At 15.1% G+C, this 12,274-nt stretch overlaps 1 protein-coding gene across 7 annotated transcripts in view; it reads left to right on the top strand.

Annotated features, from left to right (window-relative positions):
• The window catches only part of LOC726401 (ras-specific guanine nucleotide-releasing factor 2), a 152,826-nt gene that overhangs the window by 15,912 nt on the left and 124,640 nt on the right, over positions 1-12,274 (top strand). The gene's annotated exons all lie outside the window — the stretch shown is intronic.

A 12,274-nucleotide genomic window follows, 5' to 3' on the forward strand; every position in this document is an offset into this window, starting at 1 on the left:
TGTTGTTTTTAATTCTAGTTTTTGTATAGTATGAAATTTATTTATGTGGAAAATTGCTATAGAATATATATTAGATTATTATAGAATATATATATATTTTAATATATATATATATATATATATATATATATATATATATATATATATTATTTATATATATATATATATTATTTAATTTCATAAAATATTTGTTAATATTTATTTGACAATATATATATTTTAATATACAATTGAATGAAAATACTTTTGATAATAATAACAGTTTTAAGTTTAAATAAATTTAAATAAATAAACAGAAAAATTTACTTACTAATGAAATTATAATACTATATATTATTAATAAGAATAATAATTTTTAAATTTTATAATTTTTTTATAAGTAAAATATAATATTATAAGTAAAATATAATATTAAGCTTAAAAATTAAAAATATATTATAGAAGTAATAAATTAAAATATTTTAATTTTATAAATAATTATTATTAATTAACACTTTTTAACGTTATTTCAAGATGTATAAAGTTGAATTATAAGAAATTAAAAATTAAAAATTAATGTTTGATTATATAAGCATTAAAAAATTTTATGTATTATTTATATTTTATATTAATATTTTAGCGTCTAATAATTATAGTGTTTCATTGCAATATTTGTTATCAATATAAAATAAGAATGTATAAAAAAAGAATGAAATTGAAGCAATTAATTAAAGTAATAATTACAAAACCTTATATAAAAATTTATAAGCATATTTTACAAATTTATTCTTAATAAAATATGCAATATATTTCATAATAAATATAAAATCTATTTCTATTCAATCTAAAAATTGTCTATTTCGTTTCATTTTCCTGAAATAAGATGTAATATAGAAGTCTACTGGTTAGTGAAACGATAATTGAAACCGAGAAGTTACATTAAATTAGGATTAGAGAAGTTGTTACTTTCTCGAATAGAATATTTATGAGTGTTATTCGAAGAAAGATAATTTGAAAGTTAAAAAAATAGAATCAATTAGATTTGTTTTGATCATTAGTGATGAATTACAGTAGATATATATACATATAAAACAATAGATATATATACGAAAAATAACAATTTTTTAGTTTTTATATTAGATTTATAAATATACATACTTATTATATGTAATAATATAGAATAGCAATGATAGATTTAATGAAGTCGGAAAAAAAAGATATACAAAAAATATTAAATTTTTATTTTTCTTTTTAATATATAATTAATAATATAAAAAATATAATTCAAAATAAAAGATGTATTACATATGAAATATATACATATATTATACATATATTATACAGATATACATATATATATCTTATATTTGACAAAAAAAAATAGATTATAACAAAACGATATATATATTAGAATATAAAAATGAATTTTTAAAAATTAAGATAAATATTTCCATTTTGTTATTTTCAATGAGTAATATAATTGCTGTTTCTTATAATTATTTATAAATAATTATAATTACATTATTTTAATAAGAAATTTAATTTAATTTTCTTGCTTTAGTTAAAGAAACTATTATAAACATGAAAAATTATATGTAATATTATTTAATATATTAATATAATTATATTTGCTGCAAATAAAATAACCGAATTTTTAAAGATTATTATTTAAAAAAGTTTATAATTATATTGAAAATAATATTATTTAAAGTTTAATTCAATAAATTTAATATATTTAATATTTAATATATTACTTGTCCATTAAAAAGCAAATTTATAATTATTATAATGAATTTATTTGATTATTTAATTGATTACTATTTTTTTTATTCATAATTCCTTTATTTTTTTTATTGTATTTAATTATATTTATTATTAATTATAATTTTTTTATGCTAATTATTTATTTCTTTAATTCAATTTTTTTCATTCTATGTTAATAATATTAAAATAATTAAAAAATAAATAAAAAATATTAAAGTAATTATTTTGAAATATAGTTATATTATTAAAATTAATATTGAAATATAATTCATTTCAGTACACAATTTATGTCTTTATAATTAAACATCTGATAAAAAAATATTCAAATCGTATCTACTCAAGTTCAAACTTTAATTGATATAAATATTATATTAACGTTAAATTAATAAACGATATATTTCTTTAATGATATATATATATATATAGATATATTTCTTTAATGATATATATATATATATATATATATATATATAGTATGTTTTTTTTGAATGATTTTACGAATTTATGAAATCATTTCATATATAACAATAATATTTCAATTGATGACTTTTTCGAACTCTCAATGGCCATCATGTCCAATATTCACTAAGTCTGCTATATAACAAGAATAAAACTTTCCTAACAAAGTAAATGCAAAAACATGTCATTACATATATACATACAATGTCATTACATATAATAATGCATTGAAACGATGTATCTTAATTATATCCAATTGTATCTTAATTACGATTTAATTTAATTATAAATCAATAAATCATGGTAATCATGATATTAATCATAAATTAAAATTTCATATTTTTTATTTACAATTAATTTTTCATATATATTTAAGATATTTTTTAATGTAATGCAAAATTATAATAGAAAATTTACTATTATTTAACTAAAAATTGCTTCAATTATTCTTACATTATAATCTAATGATTTGCTTTTTGAATTTCAATAATGTAAATATTCAATATTCAATAATATTCATATTATGAATATTATTTTATAATATTAATTTATATTATTGGTGATCTTTTTATAAATATTATTTTAAAGAAAATTTGTATATATATGTATTGTAATAAGCAATATAATATATAATATATTTAATATTTCAATTGATGATTTTTTTGAGCTCTCAGTGATCATCACATCCAATATATATCACAAATTAAAAGTAAATTACAATAATACTAAATTTGTTATATAAAAATATATTATTTTTTAATACATATTCTGTTTTATTTACTATTAAATTATTAGAATCAAATAATAGATAATTGATAAAAATAAATATTAGACATTTGTTAATTATAAATATTAAGTAAAATATTACGTATAAGTATAAATATTATGTATCTTTTCTAAATTTTTATCTTTTTCTAAATTTTATAAATTGTATTAATTTTAAAAAATTTTTTGAAACTTAAGAAATAACTAAAAAAAAATATAAAATAACTAAAATAAATAAAAAAAATTACTTTCATTTACTAAAAATAATTTACTCCAATTTTCTCTTTAATTTAATTTTTAATTTTTTTTTAATTTCTTTTTAATTTTCTCTAATTTATTATTTTTAAATAAATTCATAGATTCTCATATAAATACTTTTAATATCTTATTTTATTTAAAAATCAATATAAGAAATATATAAAAATATAGTAAGATAAATTTGAATAAACATTAATTTATTGTAATGACAATTTTTATGTTTATAATTCAAAATGAAAAAAATTTTCATATAATATCATGATAAAGAATTATTAAAAAATTTTAATTTTGATAAAAATTTATGTATATAATATTATAATTATTATATTATATTATATTATTATATTATATTATATAATATTATATTATTATAATATATATAATAATTTGTATATAATATTATATATATAGAATATAAAACATAAAATTTCAGGAAATTATACGTTAAAAGATAAAATTTCATTACAAGTGAACAAAAAATTAATTTTTTAAACAAATTTTTCATTTTTAGTTTTTATGAATATATAGTATATAATGGTTATATTATGAAGTAATTTTTTTAATGGAATATCATTTTAAAATAGAAAAATCAACGCTTCAAATTTTAAAATGTTTTGGCTTTTTTAAATATAATATAATTCAATAAAATGTAATTAAGAAAAAAAAATTTTTAAATTGCAGAATAAATAAAAATAAAATTTAAAATAAATAAAAATAAAATTTAAGAAAAAGTTAAAAAAAAATTTTTTTAACTTTTTTTTTTTAACTTTTTCTTAAATTTTATTTTATTATTTTATTTCGAGACAAAATGAAATTCAAAATATTAAAAAATGCTGAAACTTTGGAAATTGATATTCTTAAAAAGAGAGTTTTCTCTTGATAAAAAAATTGCTCCATGAATAATCCATTATCATTCATAAATTAGAAGTTTGAGTTAAATGAATTTTTTTATAAGATAATATAGAAAATTATTAACATTTATTTATTATTTACAATATATAAGAAATTTATTCTTCTTAAAATTTTTTTTTAAATATATATCATATTGGTGAATATGGTGAATAATTTTGCGGATCTTTTAAAACTAATAGATCAGTAGATCAGTTATTATTATCATTATTCTTTAAAAATGATCCATTTTATTTACTATATCAAGATTAAGTATTATGAAACGAATTATATTCTAAATGAAATGCCCTTTTGAAAAGAGCATTGTAAATACAAACCAACTTTAAAATGCGTAAACCGTATTCATTATCTTTTGTTTCCATTTTAATATAATTTCCATTTACATTGAGATTAATTTAAATTTATATGCGAAAATAATATACAATTATTTAAAATTAATTACAAAAGTATTTATATATTATTATTATATGTAATATATATAATAAATATTATATTATTATATTATTATATGAAATTTATATTATTATTATATTATTATATATATTATTATATGAAAATCCGAAAATATTTTAAATTGATTTTATTTGTACATATATAAAGCTTAATGACATGCATAGAATAATTTTTTTCTCGAAAGAAAATTTTTTTGACAGAATGAGATCAATTCTCAAAAGTTTTAATATTCTTTTAATTTTGTATATAAATTTATCTAAGATTATTTTTCAAAACAATATTTGTTCATAAGAAAGCATTAAAAACTAAACTAAAAATTTTATAATTTAAAATTTGCCTTATTTTGTAAAAGTTAAAAAATAATTAATTTAAAAGAACGAAAAAGTATTGAAATTTCAAACCTTGATTATGTCTGATATTTCTAATAAAATATTTCTAATAAAATAAATTACTGTATAAATATATATAATTTATTATATAATATTAAGTATAGATATTATCTACTTATAAAGTATTGTTTTAATTTTTAAGATATTTACAAGAACTTATCGATATATTAAATTTTATCTCATGTGACTATATTTTAATCTAATCCAAACAATAAAAATTCAATAAAAAGTATTTTAAGATGACATTTATTTTATGCTTTATAAATTTTTTTTAATTGGATTAAATTAAAATGGCACAATAGAAAAATTTATTTATCTAATTATGTTTATTGTATTTAATTATGTCTATTGTAATTAAAAGATAAAAGTTTTATGTTTTAATTATTTAATTATTAGTTTAAATTAACAACTATAAAAATATAATGATAAAAAACAAACACCTATTTATTGTTACAAATATATTATATATTGTTATATTGTTATAATGCATATGAATAAACACATATAAAAATGAAGTTGTATGAAAATGGAGTATTTAACATTCTTTGAATATTTCAGAAAATTTCTTTGAATATTTCATAAAATCGAACTAAAAAAAGATCGAACAATTGAAAAAAGATGTTAAAAATCTTGTTCTCTATAATATACAGAATATTAATTTTGATAACATATTTCAAATTATCGAAATTGGTTGTGATAGAAAATTAAATAATCAAAATTTTATTATATTTTTACATTATATAATTTATATTCTTTCAGATATTTTTTGCTCTTTTAAAAAAGAAAATTATATGCTATTATTTCTTCATTCTAAAGCAAATGTATTTTAAATAGGTCAAATATATTTTAAAATAAGTTTTTTTTTTTTTTTGCTTTATTATATAAAATTAATATATTAATATAATATGATCTTTCTTCTTTTTTAAAGGCAATATTGTTTCCTTATCTTATGCTTTAACATAATATCTAACTTTTTTGTTCTCTTATTAATAATTTGTCTTTCTTTTTTTTCTCTTTGTCTTTCTTTAAATACTTTCTTTAATACTTTTCTTTTATCTTCTTTGTCCAATTTAAATAATCTTTGTTATTTTCTTTCTTCAATAAAAATAAATCTAAAAAGAATCTATTGATAGAAAGTCTGACCGATTAATATATGTATATTTAGCTTATATATAAATAAACAAATCCAAATCATATTTCTTTTGACTTTACAAACAATTAATTTTTTAAAAATTAAAAAAATAAACATAAAGCAATTAAATTATTATATTTTTATTATTTTGTATAAAATTATAAATCTTTGTTTAGATATAATTAAATAATTAAAGATATTGTAATAATTTTTTTTTTAAATTATGGAAAATATTTGTTAAAAATATTAATCGAAACAATATAATTTATTCATTTTCGTTATATTACCAAACAAATTAATCAAATTTTATAAAATTTTAATGTATTTAGTTTTGATTTTTTTATATTATGAAATAAAAAGTTATGAATACTAAAAGCAAACAATTTCTACATTATAAAAAATCAAAAATAAATAATTAAAATCACAATTTTTTTCTGTAAAAAATTAAATCTAATTAAAAAATTAGATAATTAAGTCGTTAAATAAATTAAATTCATATTTCATGCTATAATTAATCAGTGATTGTAATTGATCAGTGACCCTTTATTGTATAGTAAATAATATAACTTAACAAATTTTAGTAAATTTCAAGAATTATTCAATAAATTTTAATATTAAATTTTCGTAATTAATTATTAATTTTCTATTAACTTTTCTATGTTTATATAAAGATAAGAATAATGAAAAGAATTAATAGTATTTAATTAAATATTATACAATACGATCGTAATATTATATTATACGATCGTAATGTAACAAAAATTTTATTTTATATTTTAATTAGTATTATTTAGAATTTATTATTTTTTATAAACTTTTAATAAAAAAAAAAGTATTAAAAATACTATTAAATTATTAAAATATTCATTACATAAATTTATTTCCTTTATATTTTGATTTAACAACATTTGATTTGTTTACAAAATAAATAAAAAAAATCAGCATTTATATGTTAAAAAATATATAATCTTAAAATATACAATTATATTTAACATATTCATATATCAATATCGTATTTACGATTTATATCTTATAATTATCTTATAAATAATTCCTAAATTAATATATATTTTTACATCTATAATAAAACAATAAACATAATCTTAGAATATATTTTTAATAAATGATTTAACAGATGAAACATTTGTATCTTAATGCTTTATATATAGTATTTATAGTATCGCATTAGTAAAAAGAATTGTAAATAGAATAATGTAAATAGAATATATTGTAAATAGAATATATTCATTTGAATATTCTTTTTGTTAAAACAATAGGATTATGTAAGTGCTTTATAACATTTATTTTTGTCATAAAATTAATGTAATTTGCAAAAAAGGCATTTTATATGTCCCATTTTATATGTTAAATTGATTGATATGATTTGTTTCACATAATTTTATATATTATTTTCTATTGATTGAGATTATTCGACATAATACAACATTATCGCGATATTGAAATTTTGAATGTGAATTGATCAGATGTATTAGCAGTTTGTGTGATTATATATAAAATAGAAAGAAATTTATTGTCAAGTAAAAATTGGAAATCATTATAAAAATAATATACAATTGTTACTTATTTAAAATTTTAAAAAATTAAATAAATTTATAATTTAATTGATAATAGCAAATAATATTGCAATAATATTTATTACTGATATTTATATAAATTCTGTATATTTTTATTTAATTTTTTATTTATTTTATATTTTATATTTTTATTCAATATTATATTTATTAAACAATTTTAACTATATTACAAAATTATATTCTTAAAAAATATTCATTATCTTTTATAAAAGATAATGAATATAATATGTAAATATATAAATATTTATTTTAATCTCTAATTTATAGAAAAATGACGCATAATTTCACTAATTATCAAAAATTATGTATAAAATATTAAATTAATATATAGATTCATCTATAAATTTTTTTGATAATTACTCGACAATTAAATATTTTTAAAATGCTTTGTACAGTTTTTTCATATTGAAAAAAATTATAAATTGTTTAGTAAATAATCTTATTTATTGAAATATAATTTATGAATTATATTTTTATTATTTTATTAAAATATAATATTGTTTTCGTATTGATGATCAAATTTTAATGAAAATTTGAGTTAATTATTTAGAATATTATATATCTATTGAAAAATTTAAATATTTGATTTAAATTTAATAATAATTTAAAAAAATTTTTCAATAAATTGAAATATATTAATACAGAATAATATAGTTAATACAAAAGTAAATTGAAATATATTAGATAATATAGAAATTATTTCATTTATGGAATTTCTTTATAATTTATAATTCTGTTCTGATTGTCATCATTACAATAATGAAATAATTAAGTTTTTAAAATAATATTCTTAAAATCCAGTAATTATTTAACTTAATTGATTAATCTATGATAACAATCACTTAATAAGACTTTTTATCGCTCCTTGACACAGTAGCAAATTCGCATTTTAAAGAATGGAATATAAAATACTATAACAACTTGTTTCATTATACATGTATATTTTAACATTTTTTACTTTAAGTATTCGAGATCAAAGAATAAATTAATCTCCAATTCAATACCAAAATTAAAATAATTTAAAAAGTATAAACATAAAAATTTTCATACATATTTATTATATTTCAAATTTGAAATACTTTTATATTTTCTTTTTATTTAATATAATTTGTTTTTGTAAATTATTGATTTTTTAATGTTATTTTTAATAAATATAAAAAATATATATAATATTTAAATATAAGATAGTGAAATATTAAAAAGTTATTCATTTCATTTAAAAATCATTAAGATTCATTTTTCCAATTTCTATTATGCATATAGTGATATATATATATATATATAGATAGTAAAAATATTTAATTTAAATCTGGTATAAGATAAATATTATATATAAAATTTTATATAATATTATAATATTAATTTATTATAATATAATTAATATTAATATAATTTGTATATATAATATATATATATAATATACATATTAATATATATATTTATATATGTAATAAATATATATAATAAATATAATAATATAATTTTATATATTTTTTAAGAATATAAATAAATAAATAAATAAATATAAATATAAGAATATAAATATAAATGTGTATTATAATTTCATATCATAATTCAAAATAAATTAAATAAATTTGGGGATTAATTCATATAAAAATTCTAGATGACTTAAAAAAACAAAATATAAAATAAAATTTTTTCATATGAATTTTTTTCATATTACTTCGTTTTTAATTAAATCAAATTTTTCAATTAATGAGATTATTTGATTGAATATGAAAATGAGATATCATTAATGTTCATGTGAAAATAAACAGAAAATATAATAAAATTTTATGGCTCAATTTTTTTTTTTTGAGAAAATTGTAATTGAACATATATAATCATATAATAGGTGAATTTTCAAATTTGATTTTCTTGAAAATTTTTTAAATGAAAAAAATTTTTTTTATAATTTTTTTTTTTGATATTTGGAATAATTTTCTATCAACAATTTATTCATATCCTATAGGATATTTGTTATTTTCTTTTATATTTTCAAACTTGATTTGTTTGAAAATGAAACTTTTCATACAATTTCATTATTCTTGATTTTCGTTTTATTTTGAGTCATATAATCTCCTTGACTTTATTTATATTATGAATTTTAAATTATTCTAATAAAAATATAGATTTAATTTAATAATATTAAATTTTTGTATGATATATTAGTGACATTATTTAAATTAGAAATAATTATCTTTTTATTTATTGACATTGTGCATATTAAAATTGATATCTTAAAAATAATAATTTAATAATAATTTTAAAATCCTATAATTTTAATATCCTATAAGTTAATATATCAAAAATATAAATATATAATCTTTTAAATATTTTATATTTAATTTTCAATATATTATTTTTTATCATATTCTATCATTATATATTACTATATTATATTATTATACTATATTGTTATTATTATATATTGTATATTATATATATTATATATATTGTTATATATATATATATATATATATATATATATATATATATATATAATATATATATATTTATATATTGTTATTATATTTTCTTTATAACAATTCAAATATATCATTACCTAATATATCTAAAAACACAAAATTTATACAATATAACATTGTAAATAGAATATTTATTTATCTAGATTTGATATCGAATATTGTTTTGAATGCATGGCTGGATATTTTTACAACCAAATATAAAGTATTCGATATTTATAATTTATAAGTACAAATTATAATTTATTATTTATAGATATAAACAAATTAATACCATAATTGTTGTTAATAGTTAATAAAATTGTTAATACCATGTTTGTTAGCAAGTATTTGGTATATAAGGAAAATTATAAAAAATATTTTTTTCAAAATTTCAATGTGACAAAGGAATATATAAAATATTCGAAATATATTATAAAATTTAAAGAGATGATTCTCAAAGTGAACATGAAAATTATTTGATCACAGTAATAGTATTATAATGATAGATGGTGGATTGTTAAATATATGTGTCGAATGCTCTTTGAAGTGTGTGAAGAAGCTAGTTCTTGTACTGTAATATATTTTCTTCACAATAAATGGATTGTATTACTGTGATTACAAATACAGACGCGTGTCTATAAGCTGAATCCCTCAGTATGTGTTTGAGATATCTAGTCAGAGCATAATTAACTACAAAACTATCCAGTTGTCATATCCAGCAGTCAGAGTACGATGTTCATAATAAGACTCTTTTTCATGTGATGCTTGTGTTCTCAAAAAATCTTTCCAGTTGAAAGGATCATAATTTCCAGGGTATGATAATAACCAATATCGTGATCAATACCTAACTTGTGATATTTCCAAATTAGAGAAAAATTAGAAATGATGTTGGTTGATGCTAAATCAGCTATGTCTAGAGAATGTCATTCTAGGATCGGGTTTTGCTCTCGCCAGGTTGAAGTGTATCAAAAATATACAATTATAAATACTAAACTCTTCTTAAAAATTTTCTCAGGTAATATTATTTTTTGTTTAGACTTAATAAAGATCGACGATAATAATAGAAAAGAATTTTCTATTTTTCTAATTTCTTCGAATAAACTATTTATAAATCAAGCAATATATGCTTGCGAACAAAAATAAATATGTAAAAATGTTCATTAGAACTTATTTTTTAAATTATAAGGAATTTTATTGTAATTCTAATAATCTATTGATGTTATACGGTTATATCACATTTTATTTTATACTTATTTTATTTTCTGATGTTTAACTTAACAGCTCTGAATCTCTAAACTCTATTTCGATTTTATAATAATTGTGATCTGAACTCTATTTAAATTCTAATTATAATTTTAGAAAAATTAATTTTCTCTCTTCAATAGTTAACTTTGATGAAAATGTAATCTAAGAAAAAGTAATCTAAAAAAGAATCAATAGTCAAATGTTGGTTTTCAATGATGAGCTCTCGCGTCGTGGAAATCAGAACTTTTGCAACTACTTTTATACTTCATTGCAAGTACGAAGTGACCATCATTATTATATCTAAATCACGAAACTGCTATTGAAAATTTGAAAAAATATAAGAAAATTATATTAAGAGAAAATTATTGCTAAAATCTAAATTACTGAAACAACTGAAAATAAAATTTAAGCTATCTGATTGCTTCAGGTTGGTTTTTGTTCTAATATATATAGAATATCAATATATTCATAGAACATCTTTAAAAAATAAATTCAAAACAAACACAAAAAAATCAATATATGAAAATGTCAGTTAATATTTATTTATTAAATTTTAAACATTGAAGTTCATTAAATTTATTAAAAAAGTTCATTAAATTCATTAAAAGAATAATGAAATCTTTGTTGTCTACTATTGTACTTCTAACTTGTTTTATCTAATACAAATTTAAATTACTTATAATTCAAAAATAAATCAGCATTTTTGTATATCAATTTTTGTTTTGAATTTTATAATAGTGATTCCTTTAAAGATATTTCATGAATATATTAATATTGTAATTTTTTTGAGCATCGTTTTCAATAAAGTAATTGCTATAATGATCATTAATAATGAAAAATAAAATTTCATATAAAAAA

The sequence above is a fragment of the Apis mellifera genome, linkage group LG7 (assembly GCF_003254395.2).
Source record: "Apis mellifera strain DH4 linkage group LG7, Amel_HAv3.1, whole genome shotgun sequence".
Classification (NCBI taxonomy): Eukaryota; Metazoa; Arthropoda; class Insecta; order Hymenoptera; family Apidae; genus Apis; species Apis mellifera.